Source organism: Suricata suricatta, chromosome 3, assembly GCF_006229205.1.
Source record: "Suricata suricatta isolate VVHF042 chromosome 3, meerkat_22Aug2017_6uvM2_HiC, whole genome shotgun sequence".
NCBI lineage: Eukaryota > Metazoa > Chordata > Mammalia > Carnivora > Herpestidae > Suricata > Suricata suricatta.
Genome location: NC_043702.1, coordinates 66,981,180 through 66,999,813, shown reverse-complemented (window position 1 = coordinate 66,999,813; position 18,634 = coordinate 66,981,180). Strand labels below are relative to the sequence as shown.

At 39.8% G+C, this 18,634-nt stretch overlaps 1 long non-coding RNA gene across 5 annotated transcripts; it reads left to right on the top strand.

The window, feature by feature from the left end:
* The first annotated feature begins 6 nt into the window (after positions 1-6).
* Positions 7-15,907, top strand: LOC115287768. Of its 5 annotated transcripts, none has more exons than XR_003906639.1 (7): positions 7-584; positions 855-939; positions 1,535-1,723; positions 2,710-2,747; positions 5,890-5,996; positions 14,848-14,961; positions 15,792-15,907. It is a non-coding gene; the product is annotated as an uncharacterized LOC115287768 (long non-coding RNA). The 5 variants fall into 5 exon arrangements; XR_003906638.1 differs by having other exon boundaries at positions 15,576-15,907; XR_003906637.1 differs by lacking the exon at positions 15,792-15,907 and having other exon boundaries at positions 14,848-15,157.
* The last annotated feature ends 2,727 nt before the right edge of the window (positions 15,908-18,634 follow it).

Below are 18,634 nucleotides of genomic sequence, written 5' to 3'. Positions count from 1 at the left end.
GGGCCGCCGGGGGTGGAGGCAGGTGGCCGGGGACGCGGCGGCGAGAAGCTTCGGTGGTCCGGTGCGCTCTCTCCGATCCCTGCTGTGCCCGCCGGGCCGGAGACCCGCCGCGGCAAACCCGGGAGGAAGCTTTGAGCCGAGCTTCCCGCCGGGAGGTTCTTGTAGTTTCCCGGACTTCGCTTTCTGTTTCGATTCTCTTCCTGCTCCTCGTCAGGCCTTTCCCGACGTAACCCGCCGGGCGACGAGTGTAGGTTTCGTTGGGGAGGAGACGCCCTTTGGTTGGTCCTGGCAAGGACAGTGTTTGGGTCGCAGGCACTGTGGGAAACAGAAAAAGAAAGCGAATTCGAATGCAACAGCAGCGATCCAGCAATGCTTCTTGGGCAGGTGTTTTGACTTCTTTGCAAGGTTCTGCCCCCCAAATCAGACTTGTTTCCCACAGCCCTACAGCATCCCCCCCCCACCCCCCACCCCCGCCAGCTAAAGCGTGGAGGGCTGGAAAGCGCGTGATGTGGGACTTCCCAGTGCAGAAGTGCCTCGGACTCTGATGCCAACAGGAAGGAGTTACCCTTGGTTGGTGCGTACAGGTAGGTTCTGCCCTGACCCCGTGCCTGGTGGTAAGACTGCCGGGAACAGGTGGAGAGGTAAAGCTAAGAAAGCTAAAAAGAGATCTTTCCAGTGATGTGTAGACTGAGAGTCCAGGATGAAGTGACCTCTGCCCCCTTTCAAGAATAAACCTGACTTCCCGTGGATCCCACCTCAACGAGCTCTTTCCTTTGGCAATTTAGGGGGAAGAGTGGATAATGATAAACAATTTATTGTATTGCCTTATGGAGTATTTATTTGGCTTTGACCAGGGCCCAGTGACAGACGAAGAAGGACTTTAACCACCAACTCAGCTTAGGAGGAAGCCAAGAATGAAGGTTTTCTAACTCCCAGCCTGTAAGTTCCCCATATTCTTTAATATACAACTTTCCTTTAATAAAACAAAACAAAATCCCCAACAACTTATTTTTGATATAGCTGCCATTCTTTTCTTGGATTCAATACAGAAAGTTTTGGCTGAAACAGCTAGGAACTTAATTAGCAACTAATGTACCAACTTGTAGTAAACATCAACATTTGTCTATGTCATGAGAGAAAAAAGACACCCACACTGAAAAATGGCAGCTTCGGTTCAGTACAGAAGCCACATAAAAGTGAGTTTTTCAGGTTGCTACGCATATTCTGCAGCCTTGGGTGACTGCGGGTAGCAGTGTATACTTCATGATGAGAACCTTATGGTCTAGAGTTATGTGGGGGATGGAGGGGGTCATTTAAGCCATTAAAAAGATACATTTAGGAAAAGTAGTCTGTTAGCAAAGCTAACAGTGACGTTTGGATGGTACAGGGAGGCCTGGTGCTGCTTTGGACTGGGTGAGAGAAATACCTGCTTTTATCAGAGGCATACGAAATACGCACGTGAGCTCTTCATTTTATTTTATCTTATTTTATGCTCTAATTATATTATGAGGCTAAGCTTTTGTCTTCCATCTAGGATTGTAAGCTGCTTGAAGAGAGGACGCCTTTACACAATAACCAGTACAATACAAGCCGCAGGTCCTACCAACAGGTCCTCGCTGATTATTCCCAATGGAAATTTGATTTGCTGTGACCTTAGCAGCTGACCCAATGTCAAACACATAGTGAAAAGTTGCTGAAGTGAAATGCAACTTTGGCTTTGCAGGTGAACCTGCTTTATATTATTCTTTTCTGTGTCTTTATAAAACACTACTATGTATTTACTTATTTGGGGGAGTTGACCCCCTAAATAAAAGAGATTAAGTTAGATGTTTCTATAAAAGCATTCAAATTATCAATTTTAGTGATGGATCTATGAAGGTATCTTTTAGGACTATTCCAAGAAGTTCCTTCCATGCCCCCTCTTCAGGTGCTGGCCAGTTTCATTCCATATGTTAAGACAAAAACCGACCGACCGACTGACCGACCAAAAATCATGGTCCCCTAATCCTCTTCCCTCTGTCCTTGGGTTTCAAACACTGGAGCGTACAAAGGCTTTGATGGTCAAATATGGGGAGATAATGTCATATTCTTAACACCATGGAACTGCTGTTAGGGTGAGAGAAGGTCAAAAGTAGTAGCTTACATGTTTGGTGTTCAGATTACATCATTTGTTCATACGGTCATTAAAAAATACTTACTAAGTACCTGCAGTATGACCAGTGCTGCTCTTGTGCAGTTAATAAAACTGAGCAAAGTTTCTATTTTCATGGAGCTCACATTCTAATGGGAGTGGGAAGACAAAGGCCAAGTAATAGCCAGGTCGTAGACAATGTGCCAGCTGGGAACTATGAGGACTATGTGCTATGAGGACTGTGGTAGGATCCATTCCTACAAAATTATTGTTTCTGATACTATCACAAATGAGATCCTTTCCTTTATTTCTCTTTCAGATACTTCATTTTTAATGTATAGAAACGCTACTGACTTTTCTATATTGATTTCATATCCGACAACCTCACTGAATGAATTAGTTGATGAGATCTAGTTAGGTTTTTGGTGGAGTCTTTAGGATTTTCTCTGTATAGAATCATGTAACCTGCAAATAGAGACAATTTTACTTCTTTTTGTCAATTCTGATGCCTTTTGTGGTTTTTTTTTTTCTTGCCTAATTGCTCTGGCCGGGACTTCCAATGCTATGTCGAATATGAGTGGGGAGAGTGGGCAGCCTTGTCTTGTTCCTGATCTTGGTAAGATCTAGATGGTAATGCACATTATAGTTTCAGTGTTGATTTTCCATATAGACACCCTTCTCTAACACATATCATTCGCATTGCATAATTCTATCCATGAGTAATTATTCATATTTACTCTCAAGTAAGAGTCCCTTTGCTGGATAAGGACTGAATGATGAGGGCTGAGAATGGGTGGGAAAGCCTGAGGGAAAATATAAAGGAACATCTTTCTGAAGAATCTTCCATAATCTTGATGGGACCCCTTTTGGAAGAAGGAGATGGAGAGGGGGGAGAAAGCCAAACCAGTCTCTCAAAACAGAAAGCACGTAAAAGTGAGTTCTTCAGGTTGTTACCATATTCTGCAGCTCTGGCATAATTTAGTTTATTTTCTGCTTTTTGTTTGAATAGGTGTTTTCCTCTGTCAATATTCCTCTGATAACTTTCATTTTCATTCTCCTTCTTTTTATCTAAATGTCAGTTTCTGTTTCCTTTCTCTTTGGGGATAGAAAATCTGTTGAACAGTATTTTTTTTTCTTTTCTCTAGACCTGCCTTTTCTTTTTAAACCCCAAAGAAACATTTTAGCACCCATCACCCCATCAATTTCAAAAGTCACTTGTGAGCATTTTGTTCTTGAAACAGTAATTCAGAAAGATGCAAGATAGCCACACCTTCTATTATCCAACTTTTCATCTGAGTTTTGTGCAATTGAGAAGTAAAAATCATAGCTGCCACTTTTTTTTTTGCAAACTAGAACTATAATTTCATAGCCACATGTGGCTTTAAGCATTTTTTCCTCAATTAAATTATAATAAATCTACTTTAATGAGGAAATCTCTAAAATTGTTATTCTGTTTCTTCATGTGTTTACTAACTTGTATCAATAAAGAGCCTAGTCTAATTTAAAGCTGGATGCCCTTAACCCAGCAGTATAGTGTTCTGATTAAGCATCGTGACCCTGAGCTAGGACATCAGAACTCTCATCTCAGCACTGCCTCGAATTTGGGGGGGGGTATTTATTTATTTTGAGACAGACAGAAACAGCACAAGCAGGGGGTGGGTAGAGAAGGAGAGAGAGAGTCCCGAGCAGGCTCCACACTGTCAGCGCAGAACCCGATGTGAGGCTCAAACTCAATGAACCATGAGATGGTGACCTGAGCCGAAACCAAGAGTCAATGTTTAACTGACTGAACCACCCAGGTGACCCTCAGCACTGACTCTTATTGGTGTGTGGTCTTAGGAAAAATCACCTAAAATTTCACGTTTGTGAAACAAGAATACCAGTGTCATGCCATAAAGTTGTTCAAAGGTTAGACCATAAGGCACTTAGCACCAGTCAAGAAGTGACGGCCAGTATTCTTATACAAGCAATGAGTAAGAGACTGTGCTACCTCTCCGAGAATGCACAGTTTATAGTGGAAATAAATTAGTTGTGTATGCATGTAAACCTATGTAATAACTAGCCACGTAATTGAGTTTTTAGACAGTATCTCTTTTTTCATGAAACAAAAGCATATAGACTGATTTAGCAGAGAAGTCTATTGACAGTGTACTGTCACAGCTTTATATTTCAAAACAGGAGCTCCAAAACAAAAAGAGAAATTTTACCTAAGTTTATTAGATCCTGGTATTCAGTTCTTAAATATTTCTACCAATTCACTTAGAAAGGTCTGGTTTTAAGCATGCAGGTGAACGTTTTCCTACATAACAATGTTAGAAAAAAATCAGTTATCAGTGAACATTTTTCTAAACATCTGTTTTTCCAAATGCTTCCTCAATAGCTTAAATCTTTTAAAAAAACAGTCACTTGGGGTAGCCTGGGTGGCTCAGTCTGTTAGGTGTCCTATTTCGGCTCAGGTCATAAGTTCAGAGTTTGAGGGTTCGAGCCCCGTGTCGAGCTCTGTGCTGACAGCTAGTTCAGAACCTGGAGCCTATCTTTGGATTCTGTGTCTCCCTCTATGTCTGACCCTCCTCTGCTCATGGTGTCTCTCTCTCTCAAAAATAAAATAAAAACGTTTAAAATTTTTTTCAAAAATTAAAACAGTCACTTGGACATGTTTTTGTTAAAACAACACCTTTACCTCAAAGGCATAAATTGGCCGTGCTTCTTTTACTTGATTTTAAAGTTAATGGTTAAAAGCAAGCCTCAATAAAATGTAAGTAGAGCATCATTGTTTTTTCCCTTGAAATCACAGTTGACATTTACCTGATAAACCCTTGGGGTTAGATGTCTCGGCCTACGTCCATTCTGATAGAAGGGTTGCTGTTCTAATTACTTACTACCCACCTCATACAATTAGTTAAATATTTCTATTTCACCTGTTCATATTATAACTGACAAAATTTTTGAAGTAGGTGTGCTATAAAATTAGTTATTGGAATCAAATATTGACATAAATTGAATCACTCTATTTGAATTGCTAAATCACAAAGGGTTAAACTAAGATTTTTTGAAAATAATAAAGCATTACCAATTATAAAATGTTTTATTATTAACACACTAGATTATATCAATTACATTGAACAATCTTATTTCATCTTCATCTGATGCCTTACTATTTAATTTGTTTGTATTTTATGATATATTATTATAGTTGTGCATGTAAAGATTTTTCTAAGTAAGTACATATAAAAGTTTATTATGGGCCATGTTCAACCATTACTAATAAGGAATCAAAAGGAAACTCCTTGGAGACCACAGCTCTAAAGAGCCCAAGGGCTAGAGGTTGTGATGAATTTGAAGAGCAGGATTAATAAGAGTAGAAGAGGAAAATGTGTAGGTGAAAGGAGGGCAGTTCAACATTTAGATCTTGGAAGAACATTTCAAGTTTCTAGTATTGCTTTGTGACAAATGTCAGTATACTAAGTTAACACATGCAAACCGAATATATTTCATATCATTGCCAGGCATGCAATAGGATATGAAATACATTCTTGAATATTTTAATAAAATTAATGTTTTATTTAAGAAACAGTTTATGTTCCCTGTAAAATTTTTGGAAAGAAATAACACAATACCGAAGATGATTATATTAATTACTTGTACTCTCATCACCCAGAAATAAGCATTATTAATATTTTAAGTGTCTTTCCTACCAATATTTTATTGTGTAAATATAGGTGTATATGCTTGTGTGCATGTATACATTTGTTCAACAGGGGGTGATCCGAGGTGAGGAAGAGATCTCCAAGGAAGAGATCTTCATAGGAAGAACATGTTGACATGCTCAGAGGAGAAAGAGTCTGTGGGAGATTCCCAGTAGCAGGTATGGCAGGATATTTGGGCAGCAATGCCTACTGTTGAATAACAAACCCATTCCTATGTTGTACTTGCTGTACTGACCCTTCTTTGTCCCAGATCTTTCATAGAAGTCGGCCACATAGAACAGCTTTGTGTTGTTGATGCTTTGGTGAATAAAGAGAGCTGGTGGCCCCATGTGGTAGAGCAGAGCTGCATAGGAAGAAAGTGTATCTGCTGAAATAGATACAGGGACTGTGGATTGAGAATTCCATCCAAGGGTGACAATGAGAGCCTAAACCCTCTAGGAATCCTTGAACATCTTAGGGCTAGGGCCAGACTTACAATGCTCTGCAGGATGGAAAGGGCCATCTCTGTAGGTATGCTTTCAGCTACAAGATGAAGAATGCTGAGTAAATGTGGCCCAGCCAGAGGGATTGATTTTTCTCACATAACAGGAAGAGTCAGTGCTTTCATTGATGTCAGAACCCTAGGATGTGTCTGTGATTTTCTTGGCTCTTCTCTCATGGTTGTAAAATGGCTACAATGGCTACAAACATTATTTCTTCGTAAAGGTTCAGTTAAAAGCATGTTGCAGAGAGGTGGAGCAAAGGGTTTCTCCCATTTGCTTTCTCCCAACAGCAAAAGAAAACAATGTCCTAGAAGTGACCCTCACCCAACCGAGCAGAATTTCTCATATATTTCACTGGCAGGAACTGGGTTGTATTCTCCTTCCCTAAAATAAAGTGGTATCTTCTCACAATTAAACAATTCTGATATTTAATAGGAAGGCGTTGTTTATCGTAGGAGCTCAGACCATTTTATTTGAATATTAAAATACAAAGCCGACCCAAGGAAAGCTGGTTTCCTTACCGGAGCACACATATTGCCCTGGGTGCCCACCCCCATGGGTAGTACCAAAACAGCTACTCAGTTCCTATGGCCACAGAGTGAGCTAGGAAGTTGTTCTCAGGCCCAATTAGCTGCATATTAGACTCACATGGAAAGATGTGTACAATTATGCATTCATCCAGATCTCCACTGTTGGAACTTTAGTGTCAGTTACTTTCCCTTTCAGTTCTACCTGTGATTCTGCTCACCAGCCAGAGGTGAGAACGAGGCTGTCGGGCCTCCAGTAGCCTAGGGCCGGCTGAGAGTGCAGCTGAGTCCCATTCTTCATGGCCATTTTGTACTGTAAAGTTGTACTGACTTAGTGAATACTGAAGCACTGCGTCTGGGGACACGCATAATGAGGTCACACTCGGCCCACAACGTTTTAAAAATGGATCAATAGATAGCTTTGTTTTGTGTGTGTTTCTATTTAAAGGCACCTTATGTAATATGTGTTGTTGATTTGTTAGCATTAAACTCACAGTCAACAGCACTATAACTCATACCAGAGGGAAGCTTATCCAACGCACGTTTTCTCTGTGAGATGCATCACGGTTTTCATGTGCTTAGAAACACCAGATACCACTTCAGGACTCTGCTCAGAGTCATTTTAAACAGTGAAATCACCAACAAAAAGCACAAAAAGTGGGGCACCTGGGTGGCTCAGTCGGTTAAGCATCCGGTCGGCTGAGGTCATGATCTCACAGTTCCTGGGTTCTAGATCTGCATCAGGCTCCGTGCTGACAGCTCAGAGCCTGGAGCCTGCTTCAGATTCTGTGTCTCCCTCTCTCTCTCTGCCCCTCCCCTGCTCGCACCGTCTCTCTCTGTCTCTCAAAAATAAATTTAAAAAATGTTTTAAAAAAGCACAAAAATGCAAAAAATCGACACTAAATACACCATGAAAAGGACCCTTGTTCATAGTATGAGACAAGAGGGCAGAGCTTTTCCTTGTTCAGGCAGGACTGGCCTCAAATTTTTCACTGCTCTGCACATATCCACCAGTGACTCATCAAAAGTAATGATTTGGGGCTTACAGATAAATTTTAGTGAGTAGGTAAATAGTTTCCTAGGCTACCCAGGGGAATATGAAAAACTCAGTTGCGCTTTCTGTACTTCCTGAGTCATTCCTATTCAGTTTAGCTAAAGCTGTGATATAAATGAACATATATTTTCAGCACTTTGTTATGAGAGATGTTGTAGTTTGCAACATTCATCTACCAAACCCACTGACCTGGACTTGGTCAGATATTTGCCTAGAACAAATGAAACATACTCCACATCACAGGAAATACATATACCTTCAGGGCAGCGGCACTGTGAACAAACACTTCAGAATGTAAATCTCCAGCAGGTATTTGGAAAAAAATGGGTCATCTAGAAATTCAACTAAAAAGGTCATCTAATACATGTAAACCTAAGAGAAAATAACAAGGGCAGAAAATCTGAATCTGAGTGGCGTTAGAAGAATTTTTGCTTATCTTTTACTTGTTACCTAGGCCCTGGGTAGTTCCCAGCCCATTGGTTCAGCAAAAAGAATAAGGGAGAGAGGTGGGAACCCCTTTGATTCAAAAGAATGGTTTCCTTAGGTTAAGCACCTGGAATTTCTTATACTTCTTCTACCATTAAGAGAGAAAATAGGAAGACTATCAGGAAACCCAAGTTTCACACCCAGTAAAGCTCCATTGTGTAGCCACCACTATTGCAAGTCTACCAAACCCTTGGCAACTAATATTCAAACCATATTTGGAGGAATCTTACTATGACATAGTGATACCTTCCAGGGGGATGGAGAGAGACTCATTGGCAAGGCTCCGGGCCCCACTCCTACTCCAAAGGCAACAGATCAGCTTTTATACATTTTATACTTTGGGACTGACATTGGAGGTACATTTGGAGGAGAAAAGCACACTGGTGGTGGCACAGAGTCTGGTGGTGATGCCTGGAAACAGTCCATGAAGATCTACTTGTACAGTCAACTACAGTAAGGACTTTCCTTTGGCCCAAGGAATCAAGTTTTAAATTGATCTCACTTCAAGTCTTTCTGGCACCCCTCAGGCAATTTCTTCTGAGGAAGACAAAGAATATTAACTTTGTGAATAGATGCATCATTTTGAGTATGAAAGCGACTAATTCGTGATGACCTCAAGGCCCTGAGTAGGACGAGAGACTGATTTAAAAAAAATAAAATTGGTGTGACAAAAAATTCCATATTTTCCCATATATTTGGAAGAGTATTTAAACATTTCTGTGCTGAGAGAACAGAACACAATGTATAAAGAATTCTTTAAAGAAATAGAAATATTGTAACAGAGACTGTTTTTGTTTTTCATTTTATAGAGAGAAGAAAAGAGAGTGCAAGAGGGGAAGGGACAGAGACAGAGAGGGAGAGAATCCCAAGCAGCCTTCATGCCCAGTGTGGAGATCTTCATGGGGCTCAGTCCCACAACCTGAGCCGAAGTCAAGACTCCAATGCTCAACCGACTGAGCCACTCCGGTACCCCAAGTAGCACAGCTTTCTCAAATTGTGTCCCAACAAGTAAAACCTATGAGTTGAGCATGGGTAGCTGCCTTTGCCCCATCCAGTTTTCACAGAACCAAACATGACAGAACTTGGGCGAATTCTGCAAACAGTATACCATCTTGTTGAGGAAGGGAAAGGGACTTCTACGCTTGTTGTAAGTGAAAGAAGGCATGAGTAAAATCAGTCAGTGAGTTGAAGAATGACACACCGATTCACTCAGGCTGCAAATTACACAACATTTTATAAGTAAATGATCTTAAATGTATAACTATTTTATGGTTATACAACTTATGATATACTTTTTAAGTAAAATATTTCCTGATTACTGCTAAAATAATTTAATCTTTTCTCCTTTGAATTCCTAAATAGAACGTGCGTTTATGTGTTGCACTTGCCTATCTATAACACATATTTGTGTTGAAAGTGTATAGATTTAGGGGAGTTTGCATAGTCCTTCCCAACCCCTAGAACTGATACAAAACTTTTGGAACTTATTTAGTGCAGATGGTGTTAATCATGGATTCTTTCTCCCTCCAATGCAGTACAAGATTTAAGAGAGACATATTGTGCTATGTGAGAATTTGTTTTTAACTATAGTGTGGTCCAAATTATTTTATTACTACAAGTGATCTACTTACAAATATTTAAAGATGAAGGATTTATGATTTCAATAGATGGATAAATGTAGATAAGGATGTAAGCATCGATTGTGAGTGATATTTGATTTAATACATTTTATGAATATTTTCTTTTTCAGGATAGACTAGTTATGTGCACATAAATGTGCTGTATGTCATTGATTAGGAATTAAGAATAATATTTAGGGCACTTGGGTGGCTCAGTTGGTTAAGCAGCCAAATCTTGGTTTTGCTTAGGTCATGATCTCGTGGTTCATGAGTTCAAGCCCCGCATTGGGCTCTGCGCTGACAGTGTGGAGCCCGCTTGGGATTCTGTCTCTCGTCCTCTCTCTCTGCCCTTCCTACACTCTCTCTCAAAATTAATAAATAAAATTTTAAAAACGGAATTAAGAATAATATTAACATTTAACATTTGTGGAACAATGAATTGTAGAGAAAACCTGAACTTTTTCACAAAATGAGTTCCAAAAGCTGACCCAGGTTCTCAGGTGGGGCCAAGAATTGTCTGTGGCTCATTAAGTTCCTGAAACTTTGATGACAAAAGGACTCTTCGAGGAGCTGGCAGACTCAAAGGAGCCCAGGCCAAGTGGTGGACATTTGGCTGTATCTCCTCATTCTCAGAAAGGTATTCAGAAAGGGGAAGCCACATCTGGCTTCTTTCTCAGGCTCTTGTGTTCAACTTGCTTATCATTGTGTTTCCTCTGCCGCCACCTTGTGGGGTTTTGACTGTCAATATTAACTGTGTCAGAACTGGTTTGGCTGGTGTCAAGTAAGTAAATTTGTAACTATAAACAACACAGAATTTTTAACAGATAAAAGAAAAGATAGGTAATCTATATTTCCCAATGGGAAGATAAAACTGTGTTTATAATTTAGTATAGACTTATTTTATAAAAGCAGAGAACAACATAAAGGGGACTAATGGATCTTCTAGAAGGGAATATCCCCATTTTCCAAACAAGGAACCAAGTTTCATAGAAACTTTATTACATTGTCCAATGTCACAGAGCCAGCAGATTAACTTGGAGTCAATTATAAAGCTCTACACTTTATTGCACAATTCCTTTAGGAGTTGGCATAGACAATAGTGACTAAAACCAACTGTTTTAGCGTGTACATTTTCTTATTTTTCCAATATGGTGAGGCTGACAGATCAGGGATGATTGCCATTGGAAAAACAGTTTGTTAAAATTTCCAAGAGTAGGGGTCAGGCCACCCCATGCAGGACTACATCGAGAAATGCCAGGGTCAGTTAGGAGGCAGAAGGAACCAGGAAAGCATGGGCAGAAACCTTTCTTGTGGTTTCTATGGGAAAAGCAATGCGAGGTAGGGTAAGCAGGATTAGAATGACGAGTTTGAATAATTTTAGAGGGTCTTGGGGCATGGAGGTTATCTCTAGCTGCCTCTTGTCCAGTCCTGGGAAGATTAGTGCAGAGGAATACTGTCTTTTGGGGTGTAAGAGCTACAGAAAGAAAATCGTTTAGGGCAGGAGCTATGGATTGGCTACTTTACATATGAGAGTTGAGTCATTTGCTATCGCTAAGAATTGGATGTCTCTAAGAGGGCCAGACTCTCCCCAGGCAGAGAGGCCCCAGATGCCTGTGAGTCAAGAATAGAAGAAATAAGAAAATACAGTACATACACCAATTACATATTCTCTTGAACTGACAATGTGTGTGTGAATAAATGAAATCAGTAGTAATAAAGAGAAATTATCCTAACTCTGACATTGGTATTAATTTATTATCCACATGATGTGGTTAGCTGATCGTTTTATACATAATTGTTACCAAATATCAATCAGGAGGAAATATCAAAGCTGATCTAAATATTGGCTATTTTTCATTATTGAAAACTATGATAGCGTCACAAACTTGAGGATAAATGTTTTCCTGCAAGGTTGAGATTATAATTAGTTCTTTCAAATTTATACTGAAAAAGATCTATTTTAGGCATATGCTTTTCCAGCAGAAATTAATTTTGTTTCCTTCTAAACAGTTTTTGCTTTGTGTGGATATTTATTTAAAATAATGTGCAGAAAAGTTTTTACATTAGAATTTGAATTTAAAGAACCATTTGAGCTTTCTTACCCATCTACTTAGATTTTTGCTAAGTCCCCACTCAGTGCTTTGGTAACTTCTCTTTATTTAATTATGCATTCTGATATCACTAACTACCATTCTCAACAATTTATGAGCAAACTGTTTTGTAAAGCTTCTGTTGCTAGGTTACACTCGCCTTTACTGGAATCATGGTAGCTGAATAAAAACCTAGGTTCATGTTCTCTCTCTCTCTCTCTCTCTTCCTCTCTCTCTGTCTCTCTCTTTACTAGCTCTGTCTCCTCCTCTCCTTACCTCCACCTTCTATATAGCCTATCTGTTTCATCACCCCTTTGGATTTAATTCACCATTCAATATAATTTATTCTATAAATATTTATTGCATGCAATTTACCTGGAGTTTTGCCTTACCTTACAGAAAAATTAAATGGGTTGAGTTTCTAATTGAAATGTTGTCAATTTCTGGCAAGATTGTAAGTGTAAGTTGTAGAATTTCTTTCTCTTCAATGTGCATGATAGTTGCCACTTGTCCCTGGAGACTGATGGTCTACCCTCTATTTTGCACTGTGCCCTGGGATGCTGACCTTTATGGACTGCATTCATGAACTCTCTTTCCCTCTGGCTTCTGATTGAGATCAGCCAGTAGAAGCACTGACAGGTGATCAGAAGCAGGGAAAAGAGTGAGGTTGTAGTATTTGTTCCCTCAGCTCCCTTCTGTGCCATTCATCATGTATCCTTCTACTAAAGGTCATGTGTCAGATGGCTCTCTCCGTATAGCTACTCTCTTTAGGTTTCAACCCTGCTTCTTTGCCTTGCCCTCTCATCCTACGGGCAGTAATGGATTCTCATTGTAGTTTGCACTGAGCTGCTACATCAGCCCTTTTCAGTGCCTCTTAACTGTATTAACACCTTTGTGCATGGTGACTTTATTGCAGTTTCTCAATTACTATGCTTGAGTGTGCCATCTGCTGTTTTCTGATGGATATGGCAGCAACTGAGTTTTTTGGCTAAAGGCAGGAGAGCAAAGCAAATGTCCGAGGTAGGTTAAATGAAGCAGATCTTGGCTGGGGCATTAGCGGGCTCCTCACCCCTACCCAGGTTGTGCCTGACAGTGTCACTGATCATGAGTCCTCATAAATGTTAGTATACATCATCATCCCAGACCTCAGGAACTAGACAAAGAGAGCACCAGTTTTTTTTTTTTAATTTTTATTTTATTTGGTTTTTAATTTAGAGTAACTGAAGCAATAAAGTGCTACACAGCTTCATTCTTAGTTTAAGCAACTTGAAAAGCACTAAGCCTGGGACCTCATTCATATATTCATTCCCTCATTCAAAACTGTAGGAGCGCTGTGGATTGTCATTTTCCAAAGGTGAATAAATCAGGTCATAGTTTGTTATAAAAATATTTTGCAACTGTTTTGATCCGTGTCCACCTCCAATAATTCAACTTAATACATCTTAGTTTCCTCTTAAAATATAATTGGTGCTACTAATTCACAAGATTTGGAGAAACAAATATGATAATGTGCAAAATAGCTATGAAAAGCATCATCTACTGTATAAATAGGTTGTAATTTTGAAAATTTCTATTATGTAGTCTTATTTCTACCAATAATTTTATATTGATGAGAGAGAGGGGCAATCTTGTCTTCATACATATGCAAAACACCTAAGCATTAGTGTAGAAATGGGATAATCTCAGCTTTTAGCCAGACTGTAATCTGCATAAGCACTTTTACATTTTTGATCAGAGTATTTTTGTTTTTTTTGTTAACAGGACTACTCTTAATTCTCATAGTATGTGAGCAAGTGACTAACCAGGGATAAGCACGAGCTAAAATACATATTCAGTCAACATTATTTCATTTATATTTCTCTAGAAAGTCAATTTTGTAAGGATATGATCCCATGTTATTAATATGGAGTCTAATTGATATTCACAAGCATGAAACCTGGATTTAATATGTAAGATGGGTATTTTTCCAACATTTCCTGAGTAACAGATTATTTTATCAAGGCTATTAATATTAAGCTTATTTATTTACTTATTTATTTATTATTTTTTTAAGTAGGCTCCACGCAGAGTGTGGAGCCCAATGTGGGGCTTGAACTCACGACCGAGATCAAGACCTGACCTGGGATCAAAGGTTGAATGTTCAATTGCCGGGGCCACCCAGCCACCTAAGTATTGCAGCCTTTTTTGAGCATTTTGTTTTGTGGACACATATTGTGGTCAACATTTTAGATATAGTTTTAGAATTTCTTAAGAAGTTTGCATTGAATCCAAATTGCTTATTGCTTAATTGTTGGGAGCCGCTGAGCTTTTGGCTGCCTCAGGCAAGGATATATCCGTCTCCAGGGAGTGAACCAGAAAAACAAGATTTACATCTGGAGGCTAGGAGACTGCATTTCCTGGTCCAGATTTTGGAGACTGTCTTACTGAGCCAGACGAAAAAAGGTGATCAAAAGATCAAACCGCATTTTGGATTATTCAGCGCTAAGCTTCCCCTTCCCAGCATTTGCGCTTCCCTTTGATGCTGTGTCCAGAGTTTGGAGTTTCGTTTTCGGTTTTTCCCCTTTCTCTAATATTCATTTGACTCTGTTACCTGGCAACCAACCCCGGTCAGTTCCCCGCCCCAAACCATATATAAGATAGTGTTTTCTGGAAGAAAGAGAGGAAGAAGAATAAAAGAGAGGCTTGATCGGATTCCGTGTGCTGTCTTCACTCTCTGCGCGCCCTTTCCTGCCCTTTCTCTCTCTCCCTCAGGAAAAGAACCCACGAGGATTCTCCGCCCAGCCGGTACGGGCGAGACAGGTACCGCTGAACGCCAGGGATGAGCGCTCCGGGACCTGGCATCGGCGAAGACACTTAATGATCCAAGTGAGGATGTATATATTCAGAAACTACCATTCTTCACCTCTCTGAAGGGCCCTGTTGACACTTTTCACATATGCATGACTGTTTTTTAAATTGCTTTTGAGTTTGTGCTTCTGCCAAAAGAGTACTTAATATTACAGGAATTAGAAACAGAAAAACTGTTGCTGAAAGTTTAGCTGACTAAGGGCAGTTTGTCAAGTGGCTGGTCTCAGTAATAAAAGACAAATAATATTTAGTATTGTCTTATTTGTGACGCTTATTATTTGCCTCTGTCCTCACTAGTAGGCATTAACCCTTAGGCACCTGCAATAGTTTTAGACTTATAATATAATTATTACTGGATAGCTTCATTTTATACTGTCACATGTACAAATGCCATGTACAAATAATACATACGGATCCTTCATTATTCCATAAAATACATTATTTCATAAAAACAATAAATCATTTCCTGAGAAAGTGTGATAATTATCGCATGTATATCAATTAGAAGCATGGCATGAACTCTATATGAATACATTTTAGCATAAAATAGATAAACAAATACTAGGGCAGATCTAAGTGATGACACAAGAGTGGACATTATGACTAAGTGTCCTCTCTTCCTCACCTTTCAGATTTGGCGTGCTATGGATTGAACCATGTCCCCTTAAAATTTATTTGTTGAAGCCCTCACCCCATTTGTGATGGGATTTGGAGATGGGAATCCTTGGATGGTAACTAGGTTTAAATGAGGTTAGGAAAGTATAATCCTCAAGACAGGTTTAATGCCCTTATAAGAAGAGAGAACAGAGAACTTACTTCCTCTGTCTCTCTCCACCCACAACTCGGAGGACAAAGCAAGAATGAGGAAGAACCAGGTGTGGATACAGCAAGAAGGTGGCCATCTGAACCCAAGGAGAGAGTGCTGCCTAGAGCTTGTCCCTGCTGGACCTTGATCTTGGACCAGTCTCCAGAACTATGAGAAATAAACTCCTCCTGTTCAGGCCAGCCAGTCTATGACATTTTGTTATGGCATCATCAGCTGAGACATTGTGTGTGTGTGTGTGTGTGTGTGTGTGTGTGTAGTTTTTCAAGCTACATGGATTTAAAATTTGCCAGAATCATTTTGCTTATATCATAAGATCTATCTTTTATCAACTAGGTCATAAAACTATTTCTATTATTAACTTTTAGGAAAATGGTGTAAGGGGTATTCATTTCTTGGGCACCTCTTATTTCATTAGCGTTAGCAACTAATTTTCACTTCAGGGCCATTTTGGAGGAATACCTTCCATCTCCCACTAAGTTCTTCCCTACTTCCCAACAGTCGCTGCATATGTAACATGTGGAGAATAGCAAGGTTCATTAAGATACAGATGCTGGGTGGTTGATAGGCACCATCACTAGCTAAGCTGTTCACTCTATCCAGCCTCTTAGATCAACAACCTATCTGACACTATCACTTAGTTTCATAGACATCCCAAGTCTCACATGTACCATATTGATTTTTGATTTGGACACCCCAAACAACTCTTCCTTGGTGTTTACCATTGACAAAGATAAACAAAGCAGGCCTCTCGTTAAAGTGGTAAGGATGATTTTAACCCATAATATACTATTTATACTATTAATAACAGGGAAATAATTATAATAACAATAATAAAGGGAAAGGTCTAGTGTGGATGGAATTCAACTTTGATTTGTACAGAAGTGACAGGGTATTTAAAAGGGAGAGTGAGAGAATAGGAAAGGGGTGAGTGGAGGCTCTATAATGTCAGGAAAATAAAAAAATTACAAATAGCAGGAAGAGAGAGTTAGTGGATGTGAAACACATCTGGGTCTGTCTCCTGGCACTTATCCAAGTTAGGCTCCTACCCTCTCACAGCAAGGAGGAGAGTAGGTCCTGTCTTCAGATGTTGGCTGGAACGAACAGTAAATTCTTTTGCAGCCTTGAGTTCTCTCAGGTAAGTACTTTCAAGGGAGCTACAGTTATCCTAGGGATGAATCCCCGAGTTTTCAAAGTGTTAGTGTTTGTTCAATTCTTTATAGGCCAGCATTAAGCCTTAGTCAAGAAGAGGGTTCAGAAGAACCTGGTTAGAGTTTGTCGAGGAGAGAGTTATGGTCACCATGTCATTAAATGGCAAATCTAGGAGAGTTATGGTCACCATGTCATTAAATGGCAAATCTAGGAGAGTTATGGTCACCATGTCATTAAATGGCAAATCTAGGAGCACCTGGGTGGCTCAATTTATTTGTCACCATGTCATGAAAAGGCAAATCTAGGAGCACTTGGGTGGCTCAATGGGTTAAGTGTCTGACTTCAGCTCAGGTCAAGATTGATCTCACAGTGTGTAGATTTGAGCCCCATGTTGGGCTTTGTGCTGACAGCTCGGAGCCTGGAGCCTGCTTCAGATTCTGTGTCTCCCTTTCTCTCTGCCCCTTCCCTGCTCACGCTCTGTCTCTCTCTTTCTCAAAAATAAATGAACATTAAAAAAATAATAAAGGGAAAATCTAAAATATCAGTAAAGTCCCGAGGGCTCTACCTTAAAAGTACAAAATAATTTCACCACGTCTCACCATCTCAACTGCTAACCCTGCTAACCATCACTATCTGTAAATTACCAGTGGACTGCTATCAGATCTCCTTGCTTCTATGCTAACCCCCTTCAGTCTACTGTCAACACAGCTGAAAGACTGATCTTTACAAATTATCATATTATGTCCTGCTAAAGCTCCAAACCCTCAGTGGGTTCTTAACCTCACTCAGAGCATAAAAGTCTTTACAAGACCCAATAAAGGCCCAGGGTGACCTGCCCCAGGGCCCCTGCTCTGTAACCATTCTTAGACTTTCCGTCTGGCTCCATCCACACCGGACTCACTGGCCTTCTTGCTATTCTCTAAACAGGTCAGGAGGCTTCTGCCTTAGAACTGTAGCCTTAGTTCTGCTGGAACATGCTTCCTACAGGTTACTACACTTCTAACTTAACCCAGGTCGAGTCTTTGCTCAAACCTCACCTTCTTTAAGGAGGCTACCATGAGCCACCTGCTCTGTCACCTTTCTCCCCCACCCCTGCTTTTGTTTCCCTTGTGTTCCATAGAATTTATCATCTCCTAACATACCATAGACTTGATCTATTGTCTTCACTTACTGTTTGTTCTCTCTGCCAGAATGTAACGTCCAGAAGCAAAAAAATTTCTTCCATCTTGGTGTATTTTTATCTTATCTAAACTAGTGGTACATTATAGAGGCTCAATAATTTTTTGAATAAATGAACCAGTCTAAGTGAAACTTCTTAATAATGTAAAATAAGCTCCTGTAATACTGTTTTTCATTAGCTGGTATGTCTTGTTATAATATTTAGCATAATAAATAATTTCTATGAGAGAAGTAGCCTCTGGCTCTGGGGCTGAAGTTTGCTGAGGAGCATTAAAATTTTATGCTCGATGCTTATGTCCCTGTCTCTCCCATGCCCGCTCCTTATGCACCCCGCCTCTTGTATAGAAGGAAAGAAAAATGAGGTAGCAACAGATAGGAAAGGAAAGCATTATTAATTCAGTGTTTATATTATACTGGCTAGTTGAATACCTACATTTATGGTAAGACCAAAGATCAAGAAGATTAGGAAGAAATCCCGTAAGTAGACATAATCGTGAAAGCCTAATATTCACCAGCAAACTTGTATCTTGTGTAAGT